Source organism: Lissotriton vulgaris, chromosome 3_1, assembly GCF_964263255.1.
Source record: "Lissotriton vulgaris chromosome 3_1, aLisVul1.2, whole genome shotgun sequence".
NCBI lineage: Eukaryota > Metazoa > Chordata > Amphibia > Caudata > Salamandridae > Lissotriton > Lissotriton vulgaris.
This window is the reverse complement of record NC_141689.1, coordinates 1,108,967,965-1,108,992,251: the sequence shown is the minus strand read 5'-3', so window position 1 is coordinate 1,108,992,251 and position 24,287 is coordinate 1,108,967,965. Positions and strand designations below refer to the sequence as shown.

Below are 24,287 nucleotides of genomic sequence, written 5' to 3'. Positions count from 1 at the left end.
AGAGAACTTTCAGGTTTCCACGTGCATCATGACACGGCTTTCTGATATTCCAACTTCTGTTCATTCAGAAGATGGAGACTTACTGCCCCATCTAATCTGACATAGCCTGGGTACTTTGCATGTATCTAGGCGTGGGTATCACCAATATGGGCATGTATGTATATCGTATTTCAAACAGTGCAAATCCAGATAAAAGGTACATGGCCAGAGGCAAGCATAAAGGCAATGAGTAATAGGAGAGAAAGCTGTAGACGGTTGATTTATTATGATGTAGTGTTCTTTATCGAGCTGAGCCTTCAACTCTTTCATAATTGGAGAAGCACTGGGGCGGTCCTGATGGATACAGGTATGTTGTTCTAAATCCTGGGTGCTTAGTTGGAGAATGCCTGCTGTCTTCTTTTTTTCCCACTTAGTCTTTGGTCTGATGGTTTCCTAACTGTGACTGCACTGAGAACCGTCCGAGATCGGGAGCTTCTCTTCAAGACAAGTGAGAGGTGCTATTTGTGATGGCTTTGTTAATGATATAGTTGGTTTTGAAGATGGTGCGGGCCGCCAGGGAGTGACAATGGAGTTCCAGCAGGATAGTAGTGATGTGATGTGACAATGTTTTGTCAGCCATTGGATGAGATGTGCTGCAGTGTGTAGCATGTCTTTAAGGGGTGCTATTGTGGAGTATCAGAGGCCATACAGTAGGGAATTACCACTATCCAGATGCAAGAGTACAAGGGCTTGGAAAGTAGTTCTGAAGACTCTTTCTGCAACAAAAGGTTTCACTGTGTTTCGAAGAGAGAGCTGCCCCAGGCCATCTTTGTTTTTTATCAATGTGTTCTATGAAAGAGAAGTTGGTGTCCAGGGTGAATCCAAGTGACCAGCATTTGGTAGAAGTTGGGTTTCGAAAATGTCAGGTTTCATGTATTTTAGCCAGGTTTTAACTGCATCCTTTTTGTTGTTCTTGGCAAATAACTGGAATTCAGTCTTGGTTGGGTTGAGCTTCAGGTAGACTCTGGACATCCAGGTCTGGGAGATGTGCAAGCAGTGTTTGAGGTGTTGGATGTCTGAAGCAGAGATTACTTTAAAGTAGAGTTGTCAATTATCAACATATTGGTGACTCTTGATGCTCTTATCTATAAGTAGAGCACCTTGAGGTGTAATGTAAAGGTTGCAGATGACCAGAGACAGTATGGAATTCTTGAAACTCCACAGGTGATGAGATCTTTTGTCACTTGGAGATACCCATGTGAACAAACTGTTGTTGGTTGGAAAGTTAGGAGGAGAACCAGACAAGGACATTGCTGGTGAATCCCATTCGAGACTCCATGGAGCTTATGAGGGTGGGATGATCGATTGTGTCAAAGGCCGCTGAGAGTTCCAGCAATATCAGGAGAAGAGGCCATCTTCATCCATGGTTAAGAGGGCATAGTCTACTGTGTGTAAGGAAGCGATCTCCTTGCTGCAGGGTGATCTGAAGCCTCACTGGAAATTATGCAGGAGATGGTTATCATTGATGCGATCTTGAAGTTGATCACAGACTGCTTTTTCAATGATCTTACCAGTGAATAGTGGTTGAGTAATGGGCTGGTAGCTGGTGAGGTCGCTCAAGGTCTAGTGTAAGTTTCTTTTGGAGTGGGTGGATCTGGAATCTCATATATTGTTTTCTTTGGAACTGTCTACAAGCGGGAGAAGATTTCCAGGTAGCACCAAACGAATGGGTACAGCAAGCCATTGTGTCAGCTATTTAGTAGGATTAGATTCACTTGCCATAGGTAAGTCAGGGAAGACAGACTTGAGGAAGGCAGAATTCACAGGAATTTTCATGGCTTAGATTTACATTCTTCTCTCCTCACATGACCATCTCTGATTACCGTTTCCAGATGAGACTACAAATTATGACTGCAAATTATGTTGAAGCAAAGCTGGATTCTGGGAGGATGTTATTATGTAATGAATATTTAAAAATGTGTAGAAGTGTCCATGCCATCTAGGTTGTGTCAGGAGTCTGAGTTGAATGCCAGTTATAGCTCCTAATCTTGGGACCGGCAGAGGAAAACGAAAGATAAGGTTATACCTTGATTATACCTTTATTACGTAACAGTAATATTCATTGTAACATGTGTGTTATAGCCCCAGTAATGCTGCTTGCCTTTGCCACACGGAACATCTTTCTGGCAGAGTTGAAGACGCACCTCTATAACGAGTACTACATTACAGTGCACTAACAGGTTACTCCTGCTCCCAGAATCTAGCGACATCTCCTGTCAGTCGTTGACTGTATGCCTCCCTTTGACCCTGTTCGGTGCTCCGCAGCCTTTTGGCTAGGATTGCTCTATACAAATATTACATACATACATATGATAGGGAATTCTGGGCGATAGGTTGACTGTTCCAGATATAGATGTTTCCTCACTCAATGGAAGAGTAAACAATATTTGTTTTAGAGAGTAGTAAGTAGCGGCAGTCTTTGGATGTCTTACCTGCAGAACTTGGGAGGAAGCGCTTACCTCCTGATCAAACAGGATGTCTTTGTCGTTCTACTCCTAAAGTGTAGGTACAAGCTGCTTCTTTTTAGGTCGAAGCCTGCGCAAGCCTGCGTTGCAGCGCATGCGCTGTCGCAGACGAGAGTTCTTGTTTGCAAGAAGGAGCATGAAACCACGCCCCTTCTTCCATTGGCCGGCCTCGCCAAATGGAGGCCTTCCACTGGACAAAGCCTGTGTTCGGATGATTTGTCCGGCTGTGATACCACCTCTCGAGGACTGGGTGACGTGACTTATGGTATCGCCATGGCAACCATGAGTCAGGTCACCAATCGGAGGGGCGGGATTCATTATCGCGTTTCCGGCTATTTTATTTTTGTATTTTTGCAGTCATTCCTGCGCGTTCCTCTGCGGTGGAGGAGGTAGGGGAGAGGTGGTGGTGGTTTTTTTTGCATTTCGCGGCCGCTCTTCAGCCTATATTGAGTCTGTCATTAGAGTCGTTTTTGCACTACCGTTTTCTTTCGACTAACACTACACTCCTGTAAAAGACATTTGGTGCACGAAATACCTCCGTGCTTAGCTAGGAATCAGCGAATGTGTGTAACAGAATTCAGGGGCATGTCAACAACAGGTGCACAGGTTGAGGGCGGTGTCCACTTGCACTGGGACATTTAATTGACATATATTATGACATGGTGGTTCCTGTCTGAACTCAGGGATTCCCTCCATGTTTACTGGAGTCCTTCAGTGATCCCAATGTTTGGAACATGCTTAACACCTAGGTTTTGACTTGCGCCTCGCTAACGGAGCATGAGCTTACCTTCCCCTCTCGGCACTGGACGTCGCTAAGAAGCCAGGACACGGCTGAGTGAAGTCTTTATCTCCATAAGCTGCTCTGTTCGAGAAACCAATGCTGTAATTCATCCACTTTATTACCTTTGCTGCCTGCTGGCTTCTCAGTGTGCTCATTTTCATCCTGACACCGGCTAGTGCTCTACCATTCTGCCGGCACTGCAGTACCCGGCGGCTTGCGTTCTCTTTCTGCCGTGCTGCTGACTCCAATAACACTGTCCTAGCTTGGACCAGTTGACACCCCTTCATTAGAGGCTGTCCTCTTCTGAACCTCCACGCTGAGACCTCTTGCTGATAGTTACTCCGATAACACATGGCTGTTTCAGCAACACTTCTGTAATTTGGGAAATTCTTGTCAGCACAACACCTCCAACTTACTGCGCTATTGGCCTCTTCCTTATAGCATGCTGCTCCTGTGTATCTCAAGGCAATGTTATGCATCCCAGCACGATTTATCATAGAGTTTGTCCACAATTATCTGCTTTACCCCACATGGTGCATGTCATGCTGAAGGAGACCGATACACACCTTGGGTTGCCAACGGTCAAGTACAGTCATGTTCCTACTGTTTCTTTTCTTGTCCTGGTGGGCATTCTAATTGTGAACTCTGTTGTTACACCATATCTACACCTCATATCATGCATTAACGTCTTTGATAGATTATGATTACTACGCTAATCTGCAATCTGCCTTGTTCTGTATTTTGACTTACTTTTTTCCATTGCCATGTTAAGAATACCCTCCGGGAGTGACTTTGAAGTGGTGCCCGTATTTACACTTCTTTTACCGCCCTTGAAGTAGCAGGATATTACTTTTTGCTCTCACTGAACACCATCCTTTATCCATATCCTTCTCAGGGTTCATTGCGTTATGTGCCATTATTGCTATCCCTACACTCTATTGGCTTCTCTTTCTATGACCAGGTTGTCTTTAACGCACTCATATTGTATCATTCTAGATATGCTGTAACAAAGCCTTAAAAATTGAGGATAAACTTCTCAATAGTAACTTCTCTAAATCTTGTGTTATGTCTTTGTGGAATAATGAAAAACAGACAGCCCATTCTTTGCTAGGATTGGTCCTATTTGGGTGTGTAAAGGTGTCAACTTGATTAGCAATATATTTTCTTAAAAGGACCCTCTACCATTTGCATCTCTTAACACAAGTTCTTCCTTTCAGATCTAGACTTTTATAAGTTCCTGAAAATTAAAGCAAAAATCTCCAAATTGGGCCCTCTTCTGCCACCTATTCCTGCCTTCTTGTGCCAATGCCTGAATTGGGTCATTCTGCTTCGAAGATTTATAAATTAATACACACATCCATAAACTTTCCCCCTCCCCCTCCTGTTCAGTCTAAATGGACCGCATACTTCCAAACCTGGTATAGAGAACCTCCCAACTCACAATCATGAAATAACATATGTGCTCATCTCCTACAAAATAAACTCATGCCTTCTTTGGCGTAAACAAAACTCTTTGCATCAACATTCCTCTATTGGGCCCCAGAAAAACTCTTTAAATTACATCTTTCAGATAGAGATGCTTGCTGGTCCTGCAAACTGGATCAAGGTGCCCCAGAGCAAATATTATTCAAATGTAAGTAGCTAACTCCTTACTTAATCACTTAATTGCCTTGGATTTCCCTACAATAAACCTCTATCTATATATCGCCCTCATTCTATCTATCTATCTCCCTCACTCTATCTATCTCCCTCACTCTATCTTTTGCCCTCACTCTGTCTATCTATCGCCCTCACTCTATCTATCTATCGCCCTCACTCTATCTATCTATCGCCCTCACTCTATCTATCTATTGCCCTCACTCTATCTATCGCCCTCACTCTATCTATCTATGTGCTTTTATGGTGTTTTTTGACCGCCGAATAAAGAACTTCTGAACTGAACTATCTATCTATCTATCTATCTATCTATCTATCTATCTATCTATCTATCTATCTATCTATCTATCTATCTATCTATCTATCTATCTATCGCCCTCACTCTGTCTATCTATCTAGCGCCCTTTATCTATCTATCTATCGCCCTCACTCTATCTATCTGTCGCACTCACTCTATCAATCTGTCTATCTATCAATCGCCCTCACTCTATCTGTCTATCTATCGCACTCACTCTATCTATCACCATCACTCTATCTATCTATCTATCGGCCTCACTCTCTCTATCTGTCTATCTATCTATCGCCCTCACTCTATCTATCTATCTATCTATCTATCTATCTATCTATCTATCTATCTATCTATCTATCTATCGCCCTCCCTCTATCTATCTTATCACCCTCCCTCTATCTATCTTATCACCCTCCCTCTATCTATCTATCACCCTCCCTCTATCTATCTATCACCCTCCCTCTATCTATCTATCGCACTCACTCTATCTGTCTATCGCACTCACTCTATCTATCACATCACCACAGCATAACTCAGCACCACCACAGCATCACTCAGGGGCACCACAACATCACTATGCACTACTACAGCATCACTGAACGCCACAGCATCACTCGTCGCCACCACAACATCACTCGGCGCCACCACAGCATCAATCTGTGCAACCATTTAACAACAATTGGATCAAATATGTTCTCTCAATGTTTCAAGCTTTATTACAAATGTCACAAAAAGATGTTACTATTTCACTTCTGTTCTTGGATTTTCGTCACAATAAAATACACTGAACATAATCTTCACAAAAGTTATTTACAAAAGTTTAAGCTATTGCCATTATAAATTACAATTACTTTTATTTAAGTATTAATTATTTAAAAAATTAAAAGCCATTGTTATTTGTAATATCAATACTTCTATGTCACGTAAATACAACACGCATTACAAATGCTATAGGTGTCACATTTGCTAAAGTTAAAACTACTGGCATTGTAAATGACAAAGCTATTATTTCACTACTTTCAAAACCAACACATAAATAAAAAATGTGTCATTTACAATACCAATAGCTCAAAAGTTCCTAATGTGAGACCTAGTGCATTGCAAATGCTTGTTTTAGCAGTAGCAGACTATTGTAAAGGAGAGTACATTGGGAATTTAATGAGATGGGTGCTGTAATTTTCCATCAGTTCATTTATACGAGAACCACTGAATTTTTATAAAGGTAAAAAATGGGAAGTTCCGTGATGAAGCAATAGCTTTATATTCAGCCCGGGGAGTTTGGTGTTTTAAATCCATGCGTCTAAGCTGTCTTCCTTGTGGCATAACATTGCTGCTGGCCTAGATAAAACACGTCACCCCCCCCCCTCTCATCATTAGCTGGAAATATTGATGAGGCCATTGTTGTAGCAGGAAGAGGAAGTTAAATTGGGTGATTTACAGGAACGTGAAGGTTTAAAAAGATCAACAAAACGCGCCTAACCTGCCCATCCCAGCCCAGCGACACCTGAAATGAAAATGTCTGTACTTGCAAGCAGCACTTTTTACTGCTGGCTTCTAGCCCGCCTTTAAACGGTGCCAGTTCTGGCAGAGTCGGAATCTCGCTTGCCCAAGTTAGGTTCGCTCAAGGCGGTGAAATAGTAAAGTCAGCATTATAAGCTATGGCTCTGAGTTCTGCAGTAAACATTTTTGCTTTCAGGCACTGGGCGACATGTGAGAGTTTTTGATGCCAAGCCCGCCTTTATAAGAAACAGTATATTTTTACAGTTGGAAATAATGTATGTCATTTTTTTTTAAATCTCGTAGCTTCCAAACCCCACTTTTTTATAGTTTTTTGGCCATTTATGCCTATCATTCTTCTGTGGTCAATTAAAGGAGGAAGGCTGAGATGGGAATTAGTAACTTGTTTATACTCAATGATTTGGCATAGCAAAACTGTGGAAACAAAATGTGCAATGTAGAAACCTTGCTACAAAACAACTGCAATAGCACAACTCTGCGCTGCAAACATCCATACCTAGCACCGATAGAGTAGAATCCCCAGCTGTCCAGGTTGTGCAGTTCGGACATAACATTGGTCGAAAACGGCAAGCCACGACGGAGAAATAGAGCAGCTCATCGAGAACCATGGTTAAATCTCAAGGGGAGGGAGATTGGAGTCACCTTCCTAGTTGGATAAATCTGCACACACTTTTTAACAACCAAAGGACCATGGGATGGTGCACCTACAAACCACTTCACCCCCCTGATTGATCCAAAAACCCTTCACAGTAATCTATTGTACTTTGAGTGTAGCAACCGTCAACCCCTTACAGGACCCTTGAAGCTGAAAATCTAGGATACATGCAAACAATGACTACACCCACTTGTACATAAACCAGACATATCCAGTTACACCAGGTCTATTTTTTCAGCTTCCAATGTGCCAACCTCAAACTCAGCAACGGTAGAGAGGAGCCGTCTGGGAAGCATACAGGACACCATTCGCAGTATCCGTGCAAGAGCTACCGCCAAACCTAGTACACGAAAACCAACCCATCAGAAGGGAAACAGCAGAACATGTCCCCATAACTTCCTGATCGTGTGAAGGACCCTTAGAATTGATGGAAAAGGTGGGAGAGGGATTATGAATTCCTCAGGCCACCAAGCATCCACCCACTTCTCTAGAAGATTTTGAGATTTGAGTGAAAAGGCAAAGCACCACCGTGTTGGAGTGCAAATAGCTTATGTAGTTGAATTGCGATCTTGCTTTTGATTTGTCCAAAGTGAGCTAACGATAATCATGTAATACTGAATCTGGAGTTTTGATAATTGTTCATGCATAACATGTGTATGGTTTTGGAAGTTCTGGAGTGACTTCACATTTTCCTCCTGAGACCCTGTCCATTTGTCTTGAGTCTTTTCTTTTCCTTTTAGATTGCTGTTGATTCTCTTCATAAGGCTGGCCTTGGATTTTTTAGGGGTTTTTCTACTTAGGATTTAAAGATTTTGATTTCTTATTCTATAGTTCGTATGAGTGCTTTCATGACATTTACTGCATTTCTCTGTATCGCTTATATTAAGATTTCTGTAATGAACCTTTAAACTTTAGTTTTGATCTGTGACTCGGTTATTGAGTTGTCACAGTTACTCTTTGATTTTTCTTTGCTAATTTAGTGGGTGTACTGTTGGAGGGTGGTTACCCTTGATACAAGATCAAAATAACTGGATCCAAATCATCAGAGGTAAATTTTGGGTTGTTAGAATTATTAGGACTCAGGCTCCCACAGATACACAAGGTTCGAGAGGAAGGGAACACTGGTGTTTTTTTATTTATTTCTTTATTTATAAAGTTTTTATATAGTGCAAACTTGATCCCAAAGGGTATCAGAGCGCTTTACAATTTGAGGCAAAGGTAACAAATCAGAACATTAGTCTAACATGAGGAACCTAATGGGCACTGAATCAACTAGTACAAACATAACAGCTCAATATAACCTGAGTGCACGAGTAGAATGTGAATAGAATCTTGTAGCATAGTTTGGGAGCAAGAAGAACAAATGAAGAGAGGCAACATCGAAGAATCGAGCTAGAGAGGGTATAGAGGAGAGGGCAAGGGACCCAGGTGGGGATGAGCCCGAAGGCTACACATGTGGAGAGGAGATGGAGGGAAATAGACCATGGGTTCGGGGCTAAAGCAAACAAAATGTAAGAGGTAGCAAACAGTGTGTTACAGGAGAAAAGTGACGTGTGCATGTTACAAAAGAGTAGCATGAAAATAGGCTTAAATAAGGCCATTGTGTTAAATACGTATGCAGCACACAAATAGTAATAAAGTGAAAACACAAAAAATCTCATACCAAATTGGAAAAATAGAGTTAAGCATAATAAATAATTTGTCACCCAAAAAATTAAATCCAATCATCAAAGGGATAGGGGGCACGCACATCCCTTGTCCGGATCGATATAAGCCCCTGAGATCCCATTCAAGGGCCAGCTAAATACTTAAAAGGGGGGTAGGGTCGCACAGTCATTAAAGGAGGGGGGCATTCAGTCCTCACTCACCGGGCTGATTTTTTGCCCTGGTGACTTTCCTTGATTGGCCCCTCGTTGAGGGGTGGGGCTTTGTTTCCTCAGCTTACTGTTCTGTGGTTAGGGCCTGCCTGGTTGTGAACCTGCTTATCACTTATCTGCAGGGAGGATGGGGGGGGGTGAATCTGGTTCGCTGCTAGGCATGTCTGGCACCCTTAGACCAGGGACCTTGGAGAGAACCGCTGCCCTGAGCAGTGTTCTCTACAAGGGAGGCCAACGGAAGTGCCAACTTTTGGAAGACTTGGACTTGACATGCACTTCCGGGATTGCAACACTGTGGATGATCTGTCAGACACCTCCGGGTGGGTTTGATGGACACTTGGTGATGGATTTTGACACTGTAGTTCATTTGGTGGCACTCTAAGGTGGGGTTGATGGCTCTGGGGTACTCTAAGGTGGGTTTGGTGGCCCTGAGGTACTCTAAGGTGGGTTTGGTGGCCCTGGGGCACTCTAAGGTGGGTTTGGTGGCCCTGGGGTACTCTAAGGTGGGTTTGGTGGTCTGGGGTACTCTAAGGTGGGTTTGGTGGCTCTGGGGTCTAAGGTTGGTTTAGTGGCTCTGGGGTACTCTAAGGTGGGTTTGGTGGCTCTGGGGTCTAAGGTGGGTTTGGTGGCTCTTTGGTACTCTAAGGTGGGTTTGGTGGCCTGGGGTCTTAGGTTGGTTTAGTGGCTCTGGGGTACTCTAAGGTGGGTTTGGTGGCTCTGGGGTCTAACGTGGGTTTGGTGGTCTGGGGTACTCTAAGGTGGGTTTGGTGGCCTGGGGTACTCTAAGGTTGGTTTGGTGCCTCTAGTGTACTCTAAGGTGGGTTTGGTGGCTCTGGGGTCTAAGGTTGGTTTAGTGGCTCTTGGGTACTCTAAGGTGGGTTTGGTGGCCTGGGGTACTCTACGGTTGGTTTGGTGCCTCTAGTGTACTCTAAGGTGGGTTTGGTGGCTCTGGGGTCTAAGGTTGGTTTGGTGCCTCTAGGGTACTCTAAGGTGGGTTTGGTGGCCTGGGGTACTTTAAGGTGGGTTTGGTGGCCCTGGGGTACTCTAAGGTTGGTTTGGTGCCTCTAGGGTACTCTAAGGTGTGTTTGGTGGCTCTGGAGTCTAAGGTTGGTTTAGTGGCCCTGGGGTACTCTAAGGTGGGTTTGGTGGCTCTGGGGTCTAACGAGGGTTTGGTGGTCTGGGGTACTCTAAGGTAGGTTTGGTGGCTCTGGGGTACTCTAAGGTGGGTTTGGTGGCCTGGGGTACTCTAAGGTGGGTTTGGTGGCCTGGGGTACTTTAAGGTGGGTTTGGTGGCCCTGGGGTACTCTAAGGTTGGTTTGGTGCCTCTAGGGTACTATAAGGTGGGTTTGGTGGCTCTGGGGTCTAAGGTGGGTTTGGTGGCCTGGGGTACTCTAAGGTGGGTTTGGTGGCCTGGGGTACTCTAAGGTGGGTTTGGTGGCCCTGTGGTACTCTAAGGTGGGTTTGGTGCCTCTAGGGTACTCTAAGGTGGGTTTGGTGGCTCTGGGGTATAAGTGGGTTTGGTGGCTCTGGGGTATAAGGTGGGTTTTGTGGCTCTGGGGTACTCTAAGGTGGGTTTGGTGGCCCTGGGGTATTCTAATGTGGGTTTGGTGCCTCTAGGGTACTCTAAGGTGTGTTTGGTGGCTCTTGGATACTCTAAGGTGGGTTTGGCGGCCCTGAGGTACTCTAAGGTGGGTTTGGTGGCCCTGGGGTCTAAGGTGGGTTTGGTGGTCTGGGGTACTCTAAGGTGGGTTTGGTGGCCTGGGGTACTCTAAGGTGGGTTTGGTGGCTCTGGGGTCTAAGCTAGGTTTGGTGGCCTGGGGTACTCTAAGGTGGGTTTGGTGGCCCTGGGGTACTCTAAGGTGAGTTTGGTGGCTCTGGGGTACTCTAAGGTGGGTTTGGTGGCCTGGGGTCTAAGCTAGGTTTGGTGGCCTGGGGTACTCTAAGGTGGGTTTGGTGACTCTGAGACACTTTCACACCACTACTACTGCTAGCACATGCTTCCACACACTCAGTTTACTCAGACGAGTCTTCCCTCTGTTACCTTCCTCTACAACAAAAACAAACCCACTGTTAGCCTCGGCTAACTTGGCTTCCTTGATAAAGTTACAAGTTGTACAGAATACGGCTGCCCCACTAGTAGCAAGCACCCCCCCCCCCCTAGAACGGCTTCTAATTCACTTCTTAACAAACTCCACTGGTTCCCTGTGAGAAAGTGGGTGAGATTCAGGATCAGCTGCATTCTTTTTAAAGCCCTTAATGGTCAGGGGCCTGCCTACTTGTCTGACAAACTTATCAAGTACACTCCCCCGGGCCCCTCCGATCAGAATCCAAGCTACTTCTTTGCACTCCTAGAATTAAAAAGGCTCGCAAGGGTGGCAAAGCATTTACACATCTTGCCACAACTTTCTGGAACAAACTGCCCCTCAAGCTTCGCGATTGCCAGAGCCTCCCTCAATTCAGGAAGCTTTTAAAAACCTTCATTTTCTGAGTCCCTGGGTCTGGCCGCAGCACAGGGTCCTAAGCGAAGAGATACCCCTTTGGGTGGTTCAGCGCTATAGAAATGAATAAATATCAAATAAGGTGGTGGCTCTGGGGTACTCTAAGGTGAGTTTGGTGGCCATGGAGTATTTGGTGAAATAAAGTGCATTTCACAGACACTGATTCTGATTTGGATAGTGGCCTGGGAGGCGGCTGTCTGTGGACTTTGTCGCAATTTGTAATTGATTTGACGGCCATGTCATAGGTTTGATAGACACGTTGTCATGGATTTGGTGGACACTTTGTAGTTTGTTTGGTGCCACTCTATGGTGGATTTGGTGGCTGTAGGGTGTTCTGTGAACGTAGGTGGACCTCACAGACACTTTGGGGTGGGCTGATAGTGACTTATAGTGGCCTGGGTGACTGTGGACTTGGTGGCACCCTGTAATTGATTTCAAGGAATCTTTGGAATACTGAATTTGACTACAAGTTGTGCATCATTTGATGGTTATTTTGAGTTGATACTGACAGTTCCTGATGGATTAAAAGGTAGCTGCCACAACTACCATTATTACAGGCTCGGCCCCAGCGGACACGGCCCCAGCAGACACAGGCACGACTCCAGCGGACAAAGGCTCGTCTCCAGTGGACACAGGCTCGTCTCCAGTGGACACAGGCTCAGCTCCAGCTGACACAGGCTCGTCTCAAGTGGATACAGGCTTGGCTCCAGTTGTCACAGGTTTGGCTCCAGTGGACACAGGCTCGGCTACAGCGGACACAGGCTCTGCCCCAGCGGAAGCAGGCTCGGCTCCAGCGGACACAGGCTCGGCTCCAGCGGACACAGGCTCGGCTCCAGCGGACACAGGCTCGGCCCCAGCGGACACAGGCTTGGCCCCAGCGGACACGGGCTCCACCCCAGCAGACACAGGCTCGGGTCCAGAGGACACAGGCTCGGCTCCAGCAGACACAGGTTCGGCCCAGTGGACACAGGCTTGGCCCCAGAGGACACAGGCTCAGCCGCAGTGGACACAGGCTCGGCTCCAGTGGACACAAGCTCGGCGCCAGTGGACACAGGCTCGGCTCCAGCGGACACAGGCTCGCCCCAGCAGACACCAGCCCCGCCCCAGCGGAAGCAGGCTCGGCCCCTGCGGACATAGGCTCGGCCCCAGAGGACACAGGCTCGGCCCCAGCGGACACGGGCTCCACCCCAGCAGACACGGGCTCCACCCCAGCAGACACGGGCTCCACCCCAGCAGACACAGGCTTGGCTCCAGAGGACACAGGCTTGGCTCCAGAGGACACAGGCTTGGCTCCAGAGGACACAGGCTCGGCTCCAGCAGAAACAGGTTCGGCCCAGTGGACACAGGCTTGGCGCCAGCGGACACAGGCTCGGCCCCAGTGGACACTAGCTCGGCGCCAGCTGACACAGGCTCGGCCCCAGCAGTCACAGGCTCGCCCCAGCGGACACAGGCTCGGCCCCAGCGGACACAGGCTCGGCCCCAGCCGGACACAGGCTCGCCCCCAAGGCGCACAGGCTTGGCTCCAGTGGACACAGGTTCGACCCCAGCGGACACAGGCTCAGCTCCAGCGGACACAGGCTCGGCCCCAGCGGACACAGGCTCGGCCCCAGCGGACACAGGCTCGGACCCAGCGGACACAGGCTCGGCCCGAGTGGACACAGGCTCGGCCCCAAGGGACACAGGCTCGGGACCAGCGGACACAGGCTCGGGACCAGCGGACACAGACTCGACTTCAACGGCCAGAGGCTTGGCCCCAGCGGACACAGGCTCGGCCCCAGAGGCTACAGGCCCCAGGGGACACAGGCACGGCCTCAGCAGACACAGGCTCGGCCGCAGCGGACACAGGCTGGGCTCCAGCGGACACAGGCTCTGCTCCATAATAAAGTATTATGACGGGGTTGCTATGCTTAGTTGCACCTTTACAAAACCAAGTTTGGTTTCACTGGAAAGCGACACTGTGACTTGATCAAAATATACCTAAATGAGGATGGATTTTGTACTCGATTTGGAACGTTTCCGTTGTTTTCTTGCCCTGTAAATAAAATGGGTAGGATCCATCTTTTACATAAAAGGAATGTAGATGAAACTCATTTTCTTAGTAGTTATCCTGAAAATGTGCTATGAAACCAGCCCACTTAGAACCAAATTGGATACTGTTACACTGAATGTCGAATGCAAAACCCAGCTTGCATGCTTCACGTTTAGGCATATAGTAGTTTAAATATACAAGGGAACCCAAAGTAATGGCCAAGGACCATGGGTTGAGCTACTAATTTTATATTACAAAGGTCCTAGGTTTACCATAATATCAGAAGGATTGATTTTCACAGGCTAAAAATAAAGACTGTGTTTTTTTGCTTTAGTGTCCAGCCGGACCTAAAAGTATTTATTTTCAAAATAATGAAGATAGACAACATACAGCGAAAACATTTCGCACATTAATAACTGGGCACAAGCCTGTACCAAGTCAAGGGGAAACACAATACAGGAAGGAAAGACAAAAGAATTCACAGGCAAACAAGGAGAACAGGGTGGCTTAAAAAACAATGCAAGAAATTCTTGAGTAAGCACAAACCCACAGTAACTGCCGGAAAAATACAATTCATATAGCGGGCAGTACTGCAAACAGTACTGCCCGCTATATGAATTGTATTTTTCCGGCAGTTACTGTGGGTTTGTGCTTACTCAAGAATTTCTTGCATTGTTTTTTAAGCCACCCTGTTCTCCTTGTTTGCCTGTGAATTCTTTTGTCTTTCCTTCCTGTATTGTGTTTCCCCTTGACTTGGTACAGGCTTGTGCCCAGTTATTAATGTGCGAAATGTTTTCGCTGTATGTTGTCTATCTTCATTATTTTGAAAATAAATACTTTTAGGTCCGGCTGGACACTAAAGCAAAAAAACACAGTCTTTATTTTTAGCCTGTGAAAATCAATCCTTCTGATATTATGGTAAACCTAGGACCTTTGTAATATAAAATCACGTTTAGGCATTACACATTTAATGTTTGACACAAGTCAATAGGGAGTTTTTCAGACACCCCAAATCAATTAGTAGTTACAAGGCGGAGTCTGGATTGGTTAAGGCAAAACACTTCATACTCAATTTCCCCATAAATGATTTGGACTCATTGGTAACTTTTTGTCATCTGTTGATGAAATAACCAGTTTGCTAAGTGTTTTTTTCTTTATAGTATATATAGGCACAATTCACAAAACCATGTAGGCATACCGGAAGTAGTACTACAGGAGTACTCTTTCATGCATTTGTGTATAGGCCATCCAACTCCCTTTCAGTAAAAGTACAAAAAGGGCATAGGCTTTTGTATTTGTAATGGGATGGGGAAAAAATACATGGAATGACAAAAATACAAAAGAATGGACAAACTGGGGCGGGGAGCAGAAAGAAAGCAATGCACTGCATGGAGGGCAGAAAACCAATATGGAGTCTCCTTGAGCAAGGAGTGAAATGATACAACTCATCTTATCTGAAGCATTGTAAAGCAGCAACAATTAAGGGGCAGTGCAAACAACAATAGAGAGGAAAAAGATAAAAACATAACTGCAGAAAAGATATTAAGATGAAAACAAAAAAAATCACCCAATGCTGCCTGCCAATGTCAGTCCCACAGCTGTCACAGACTAAACACAATGTTGGGAATCTAACATTTTGTAAATGTCTTGGAAAGCACACTTTGAATGAGGGCACGGTAACTTCAAAAGAGGATTAAATGAAGAGTGAGATCGCTTTAAAACAGAAAGCCATCAACTAAGGAGCAGAGAATTGAGATGGTCAAGAAATCCATCCAATGCAATTTCTTGCTTTTATGACATTCTGTCGAATAAAGCTTTTGAAATTTGATTTGAATAAGGGGCTGACCTATAAGACACTCTACAGCATTGGTTTGTAGACAATAGATCTTCGGCAACAGACAGCCAAAGCTGCCTGTAGGTGAAACCTAAATAGGAGTAATCCGATTATATGAGGGATTAAGATATACAAGTTCTATGAGAGTTGAGTCTATAAGTAGGTATTTTAAACCTTCCACACTTCTTCACATCTCCACGATGCTTTTGTGGTGTGAAAATTACATTTTAAAAAGCATCAATCACATCTTGCAATAGAACCTCAGGGCAGTGAGTTTTAACAGTCTGTTAACATCATGAGTCTAGTATTTCATGTCCAAAGCAGGCCCGTTTTTATGCCCTTAAGGTCTGAGAGATGGTTCAGTCGTTTTTGAGATTAAGAAGTTCTCATTTTCTTTATTTTGAGTGAAAGCGCAGCTCCCCTCAGGGTTAGCCAAGTTGTGATAAATAATCGCCTACCGGTTGTGACTGCAAAGAACATCTCACACCTGATTCGATCCATGTTAGCATACTTTTCTGCCCCTCAAGTAAATAATATTAAAAAATGTTAATTTCACACATGAATGGGAGCACACGTGACTCAAAAAATACTTTGTTTGGGACAAAAAATTGTTTGTCGCTTGTGTATCGTTAAATCTTAGTTACTTCGATACATCCTACCAGAAACGAACTCCACTTATTATAAGTAGAGTCGAGCAAATCAGAACCTGAACTCCCACATCTTTGACTGACTCTGACTTTGACTAGAATAGCTTGCTTTACCACGATTTGGAGAACACTTAAACCTGAATCGATTCCTATAATTGATAACTTCGTCTTGTAGAAAGTGAAATAAATGTGAACATTGTTTCTTTTTTTCCTGTCATCTAGTTTTCGGTTGTTTGCCATGTTAAGGAGTAGTGTATGTGGGGCTGTCTCCTGTCCATCCGTGTTTACATATATACCCACATACCATTTATCATTGTTTTGAAGTTATTTTGCTTTGATAAAATACACATGGAATGTCCCCTTGAATTAACCAGTCATAAGAGGCCTGCTAGCTCCTGTTTGTGGGAAAATAACACGTACACATAAATTCAAATAATATACTTATTAAAATGTGATCATATGGTTAATTTGTAAGCAATAAATACAATTAAAGATGGGACCTGAAGGTTTTCATATATGTACATAATTACACTACCTAGGTCTTATTTTTGTAAAAATATTTTGATAAACGAAAGATTGATGTACAAAGGCATTTTTTTGAAAATGCAATTTCATGATTTGGTCGACGTTAGGGACAGTCCGTTCTGGTTCAGTGGCAAACCTAGGCAGTCAGAATTTAAAGGTAATAATTGTGCAATGAACAAGTTTAAGCAGTGGCATTTCTGACTTTTATTTAACACAAATCTTAAAACAGAGTAGCACGTTCTAAATGTTTAGACGCCCCGGCAGGAGTTTAAAGAGGGCTGCGTATAACTATTATGTGCAAGGTATGGAAAAATGGAAGTGAGTAGTGCTGTAGGGAACATCCACTTTGATAAATAAACCTTAATTGCATGACTTTGCTGACAGAATTGGCCTAAATCTCATTTTGGCTCAAAAGAGTGGCTGGCCGGAGAATGCAGAAAGGGTGAATTTTTATTTTTTTGAGGGAGATTGTTAGTGTTATTACTTAATCTGTGAACAAAGAATAATAAGTACAGATGACCTTTGTTTTTTAGGAGCACGCTGCAAGTGCTGCTGAACAGGTGTGTTGTCAAATTCTAAGGTAGGCTAGTCTAAATTCCCATGCCATGCAGGAACTGTTATTGGGGTTCCCATTGCTGTGTCCATTTTCAGAGGCGTCGTTGTGAGAAACGCCAAAAAAAGACCGCCAGACACGAGAAAACTCGTAATCTGGCGGGCGACCTGACCACAGATTTGGCAGTGTGGGAGCAGGCCCCCAGCATGGCGGTCCGCTCCTGCCCTGCCAACTCATAATTGGGCCATTAGTGTTTCTTTATCTAACTCTTGAATGTTCTTTTAAATCACTTCTTTTTAGGCCCCGCCTAGCGTTGCAGCACGCATGCGCTACTTGCTCTTCGAGATATATTGGGGTAGAGGAGATTTTACAAAGGGACTTGAAGCCCCGCCCTTCATTTTCATTGGGTCGCGTCAGCGTTTATGGTAAACGCTGGCTTCCCATTGAAAAGGAGGCTACTTGGTTACTGCCCTTTCTCCTTTCCGTCAGGCCCATCTGGACAGGATTGTCTGCTTCACGGCTGTCGTGAAGCAATTTCTTATCTATAGTGACCGTGTAGTGAGGATCATGTTGACGAAGTCTTGCTTTTTCAGCTTGTTTAAATTTGCCCTCAGATCTTTTTAGACTGGAGGACGGCGGCACCTGGAGACAGGGGTGACTTTTTGTTTTCCATTCGCCCGCGAAGCCCCAAAAGTAATGTTTTCCCATGTGCAGTAATGTTTTCTTTCCCTTGTGCAGCACCAATTATAACATTTTCCAGGGCTGCTCTCCGTATTCGCCTGCGAAGCCCCCAGAGTAATGTTTTCCCATGTGCTGTAATGTTTTCTTTCCCGTGTGCAGCGCCGATTACAACATTTTCAAGGGCTGCTCTCCGTGCCCAGCCCTGCCTGCGGTGGGAGCTGCTGTGAGAACGGCCTGACTCAAGGCTGGCGGTGGAAAGCCCCCGCTCTGCTATCGTAATACAAGCAATGACAACACCCGCCCCCCACATATCCCCCATTCTAACCAGAGCCAGCGTCCCTGGTTCTCCATCACCTCGGGCCTCAGCAACCTTCGAAGGCAGGGGGTGCACACACAACCTCTCGACCTCCTATGATCTTGGCGGGGCAGGCTGGACTCAGAAACACTCAGATGCTCCGAGACCAGGGTGTGGGAAAGGCGATCCGCCCACTCACCGGACAAATATGGGTTTATGAATGATCCATTGTGTCCTCCTTATAAGTGCATTGCCATGACGCACCCCTAGCTGTACGTAAAGATGAAGAGGCAGAAATGAAGTGCCTTTGTTTGAGATCACTGATATTTACAGGTGGCCCACAGAAAATTCCATTTGTCTCAGAGAACTTCTTAGCCACGGTCCTTCGACACTCTCCTTGGCCCTCATCTAATTATGGGCAGCTATGGCAAATAAGAGAACTCAGGCCTAAAGAATGAAAAGAAAATCACTTGCCCAAGATCACACAGTGGGTGTGGGTTGTTCGAGGGAGCAAGGACTGCACAGAATGTTCAGGACCAGGGTGCGGGAAAGGCGTTCCGCCCATTCGCCGGACAAATATGGGTTTTATGAATGATCCAATGTGTCCTCCTTATAAGTGCATTGTCATGACGCACCGCACCCCTAGCAGTACGTAAAGATGAAGAGGCAGAAATGAGGTGTGTTTGTTTGAGATCACTGACATTTATAGGTGGCCCACAGAAAATTCTATTTGTCTCTGAGAACTTCTTAGCCACTGTCCTTCGACACTGTCTTTGGCCCTCATCTAACTGCGGACAGCTATGGCAAATAAGAGAACTCAGATCTAAAGAATGAACAGAAAATCACTTGCCCAAGATCACACAGTGGGTGGGGGTTGTTCGGGGGAGCCAGGACTGCACAGGATTTCTGGCCCAGTTCTCTTTAGGTAGCAGCGGTATAGATTTACCGACACTTAACTAAGCACATTTAGAGGCTTTCGATAAATGTAAGTGACCTGCGTTATTAGACCCCAAATGATGCAATATTATCACGGCTTCGTTATTAACAAAATGGCGATGCAAACACAGAAAAAAGTGCATTAAAACTTGTAAAACGGCTGCACACTTATCTCCCATTCTCGCTACCTATTTAAATAAAATATACAAAAAATCGCAATGGCCCCCTAGCGACTCATAATTCGCTCCCAAAAACCATATGACCATTATTTTCACAGATGTTGGGAGCAATGCTGCCGACATTGGGTGAAAGTGTGGAGGGCTGCAGGGGCATAAGCAGAAGCAAACCGGGCTGCTAGAGGCAGCCGCAGGGCAAGGACGGTACATGGGCAGCCAGGCCAGCTGTGGGGTTGTTAAGTATAGACTCTCAGGAACAAGTAGAAGTAGTTGTAGTAATTTATTTCATAAGACAACACACCGCAGAAAGCGTGAGGATTGCAGCCAGGCACCAACTGATAACAACTGTCAACACAACGTCAGCTGTCAACATTCCAGCTGGCTTAACCAATTACGCGCTGGGGACAGCTCGCGCAGTTAAAGGTAGTGGAAAGAGAAAAAGGATAAAGACACAATACATCTCCTTCCCTAATGAGAAGGCATTTGGAAACGCGCAGCAGAGTTAAAGTAATTTGCAACGTGCTGCTATTCGCAAACAAAGTCACCAAATCTACTGGGTTTATTCAGAACCCTGCCAAAACTGTTGGTGCTGGCTTTAGGCCCATCTGCATCACACATAGGTGCACCGGCAGGTGCTGTAGCAGTCCCCTCCCTGCTAAGTAAGGATTCCCCAGTCTCTTTGTACATACGATTACTCTCTGCTTTCTCAAGCACATTCTCCTCTTGTCTATTTCCAGAAGCGTAGGTCTCACATGTGTTCTGGGATACCACAGAGGCATCCGTGTTGAAGTCCTCGCGCTCATCAATAGACTCGATGTTCCCAAAGCCTCGTCTAACCAGGTTACTACGTGTTACAGGGGATTCACCATCACAATCCTCCTCTTGTTCAGACTCTACTCCATCAAATTGTGATCCTCTGCGGCAGTTATCCCCTTGCACAGGGCATTGTTCTCTGCCATTCTGTTAGTTAATTTCGGATCTATGACAGACAGACATTGCAGAGGCATGCCATACTCTTCCATCACTGAGCAAGGCTGAATTGCAGAAAACCTTCGCGACTTCCAGAGGCGCAGAGAATTTGTATCACCTTTGGCAATGCGTCCGCTTTTCTTCACTCTGACATTGTCTCCCACTTTGATGTTGAACTCCTTGCAATTCCTACTCTTGTCATATTTTCCTTTATAAGCATCTTGGGCTTTCTTGATCTTTTCTCTGATGGCATCCACTGACCATTCCGTTCTCACCGCAAGTTTGATCCATCCAATATTGTCCTTGGAGATGGGGGTCCTACTCCTCATAACTTCGAAAGGACTAACCAACGTTTTTCTCTCCCGGGGTGATTCTGTATCCCCAAACCATCTTGTTCACTTCTTTCCTCCAGTATTTACCGTTGTTATTCGCAAGTTGGATGGTCCCTTTTATCACTCTATTGAATCTTTCCACTGCTCTATTTCCCGCAGGGTGGTATACTGATGTGGTTCTATGGCTGATCCTTTCTACAAATTTCTTGAAGGCATCTGCAGTGAATTGGCTTCGTTATCACTGACAATTGTCTTTGGGATCCCTTCCCTGATGAATACTTCCTCCATGAACTTTAGCACGTCACTAGTTTCTACTTTTCCACAAACCTTCACCTCAGGCCACTTTGAAAGGTGGTCCACTAGCACTAGGACATACACCCCTTCATCCTGCCATTTCACGTGTCCCATGACGTCTATGCCAACTCTTTCCCATGGTACGTATGGTACGTATGGCATTGCAATGGCTGAAGTGGAGGTCGCAGGGTCGTCTGAGTTTTTTCTGAATTTTCACATTCTTTGCATTTTCTTATGGCTCTCTCCACCTGCATGTCACAACCTGGCCACCAATACCAACATTTTATTCTTTGTTTGGTTTTGTTCATACCCAAATGTCCTTCGTGGCATATTTTGATTATCCTTTCTCTGAGGCCTTTTGGAGGTACCACTTTACCTTGTCTTAGGATGAGATTGTCTTCCACTGGCAGCTCATTTCTCAGTTCCCAAAATATCCGCAATTCATTTTCCAAGTATTTTTTCTGTGGCCATCCTTTTACAATGTGATCCTTGGTAACTTGAATTTGCTTATCATTTCAACATTCCTCTATCCATTCGCTCCTTTTTATGGTATGGAATTCTTCACTGATGCTTGCAACACAAAGATCTTCTTGTGCTGCTGTACCCGTGTGTTTCAAAGGAAGCCTGCTCAAAAAATCTGCTACTACATTTTTTGCCCCAGGGAGGTACTGTACATCGTAGTTTTAATCCAACAGTCTGATGGACATTCGTGCCAAAGGTGGTGAAGCATTGTACAGCCCTTTCACTGTCAATACCTTGGTTAGAGGTTTGTGATCACACCTCAAAATTATCTTCTTTCCCCAGATATACTGGCGGAAGTGCTCCATTCCCCAAACGCACAACAACGCTTCTCTTTCGATTACGGAGTACCTTTCCTCTGTTACCGTTAGGGAGCGTGAGGCAAATGCAATAGTTACCTCACTACCAATGCTCTCAATCTGAGTGAGTACAGCACCGAGCCCTTTTCCGCTTGCGTCCGTAGTTATCACGCACACCAGTTTTTCATCAAATCCTTGCAGAGCCGGCGCTTCACAAATTTCCTTCTTCAGGTGCTTGAAGATCTCTTCACATGCACTGGTGCACTCATATTTGCTCTTGTTTTTAAGAAGTGTCCTGATGTTGTACGTTTTTGTTGAAAAGTCTTTTACAAATTTGGAGTAGTACTCCACCAATCCTAAGAATGCCCTTAGTTCATCTTTGTTGGTGGGTACCGGCGCCTCTTTAATTGCTCTGAGGAGATCTTTCTTTGGTCTTATTCCATCACTTAAGATTTCATGTCCAAGATAGTTGACTCGATCTTTACTGAATTTGCATTTCTTGAATTCAGCTGTCAATCCATATTTCTCCAATTTCTTCAGTACTTGTATTAATCTGCTGTGTGTTCACTTTGATCTTTACCCATGACCAGGATGTCATCCTGAAAGATGAGTATGTTTTTCACACCCTTAAAAATTTCATGCATTAGTCTTTGGAATAACACAGCAGCAGACTCTATGCCAAAAGGTACTCTCTTGAAACTGAAACACCCAAATGGTGAGATGAAAGTGGTGAGGTGTTTGATATCGGGGTGTAATGGTACCTGGTGGTATGCCGCCGCCAGGTCGATAGTAGAGAATACTTTCATGCCTTTGTGAGGGACAGCATTTCTCCAATTCTTGGCAGAGGGTACTGGTCGATGAGAATATTTTTATTGAGGTCCCTCAGGTCCATACATAGTCTAAATTTTTCGTTTGATTTCCTCGTGACCACCAAGGGCGCGACCCACTCTGCTGATTCAGTGGGCTCTATAATGTCTGCATCCAGTAGTTTATCAATTTCTTTTCTGACTTCTTCTCTCAGTGTTAAAGGTACATGCCTTACTTTATGTGCACATGGGTTAGCGTTAACCTTTAACTTGATTTTGTGCTGGAAACCCTTCAATTTTCCTATTTTTCCGTTGAACACCTTAGGAAACCTTTCCATAAGTTCCTCACTCGTTGCCGTGTCCAATTGCATGACTAACACTGGTTCTGCTCTGTTAGGGTTGAGAGTAATGCCGAGTTTCCCCTGATCCCTCCACCCTAAAACAGAGGGACCAGTCACTGCCACGTACAGTTTGCTGTCCATGGTTCTTTCTTTGAACACGAAATTTAACTTCCCATAAACCACAAGTTCTATAGGTTGGTTTGTGAATGTTTTCAATTTTATATCTGGTTTTTCCATTTTGTTCCCTAGAACTTCTTGAAATTTGTTTTTCCACACCTCTTTGTTTACAATGGTACACGGAGCACCAGAATCAGCCCTGCTTAGTTTTGGGGTGGATTTGGGACATTTTCTACAGTTCATGAAGTTAGCAAACACAACCAATGAGTGATGGACTGGATTCCTTCCCCGACAATTGCTGTTTCAGATATGCTGCTTCAATTGGGTCTCTCTGCTCCTGGTATGTCGCACCTATGTAGTACACTGAAAAAAGATAGACACAATCAAAGTTTCACTGCTCAGAGGAGGGTGGGATCTAAATTTAGATACGCCGTTGACTGATGGAAAATAGAAGCTGATTTATGGACAGTTTAAGACAATATTCAGTATGCTGAATTTAAATTGATACATTTCAGTTTTGTTCACCATACATATTTGGCCCTGGCCTGTCTGCATAAGATCTACTCGTCAAGCACCATGCCCTTGATGTGAGAGATGCATGCCGACTTACTGTACATGACCTGGGGTTGTTCTCATCTGAATACTGGCAAAGAGTGGTTGATAAGTTAAGACGAACATCGAGGCTACTGATTTAGAAAAATGTCAAAGCTGCAACATAGATTTGCCTCTCTGAGACTGGTTTAACAAAGCACCAAATTGTTGTCCATTGGATTCGCTCACAGCACCTTAATAGCGTCCTGGGAGAAAGATGTTTAGTGATGGACTACTGCAGAAGACATAAGAATTAAAACGGTTAGGACAGAAGATAAAGTAGCTGAACATTTACAAGATTGGTCCCATCTGCTCAATGTATGGCTTGGTGTTGGGGGTGGGGGAGTACGATTCGGACAGTCGGCAGTCGACACCATAATATGGGTTCTGCTTTCACTTGCTGTTTTTCCTGTAACCTATATGTGGTAGATGTGATTTGCTATGACATGGATCTTTAAATGCACATTGCCGCTTTTCTGTTTGTTTTTTGTTCCATGATAAACTTATAAATAACGTTTTTAAAAGTATTTTAAAGTTACCCATCATCAGAACCTAAGAGAAGTAG

General features: G+C 44.8%; 1 protein-coding gene across 3 annotated transcripts in view; it reads left to right on the top strand.

Annotated features, from left to right (window-relative positions):
* NFKB1 (nuclear factor kappa B subunit 1) overlaps nt 1-24,287 on the top strand; it is a 398,216-nt gene that overhangs the window by 11,498 nt on the left and 362,431 nt on the right. The window contains exon 1 of one of the 3 annotated variants that reach the window (XM_086961581.1): nt 4,862-4,918. The exons of the other annotated variants lie outside the window; for them this stretch is intronic. The gene's annotated coding sequence lies outside the window, so the exon portion shown is untranslated. Of the gene's footprint in view, nt 1-4,861; nt 4,919-24,287 lie in introns of those variants that run through there. 3 annotated transcript variants of the gene reach the window in all.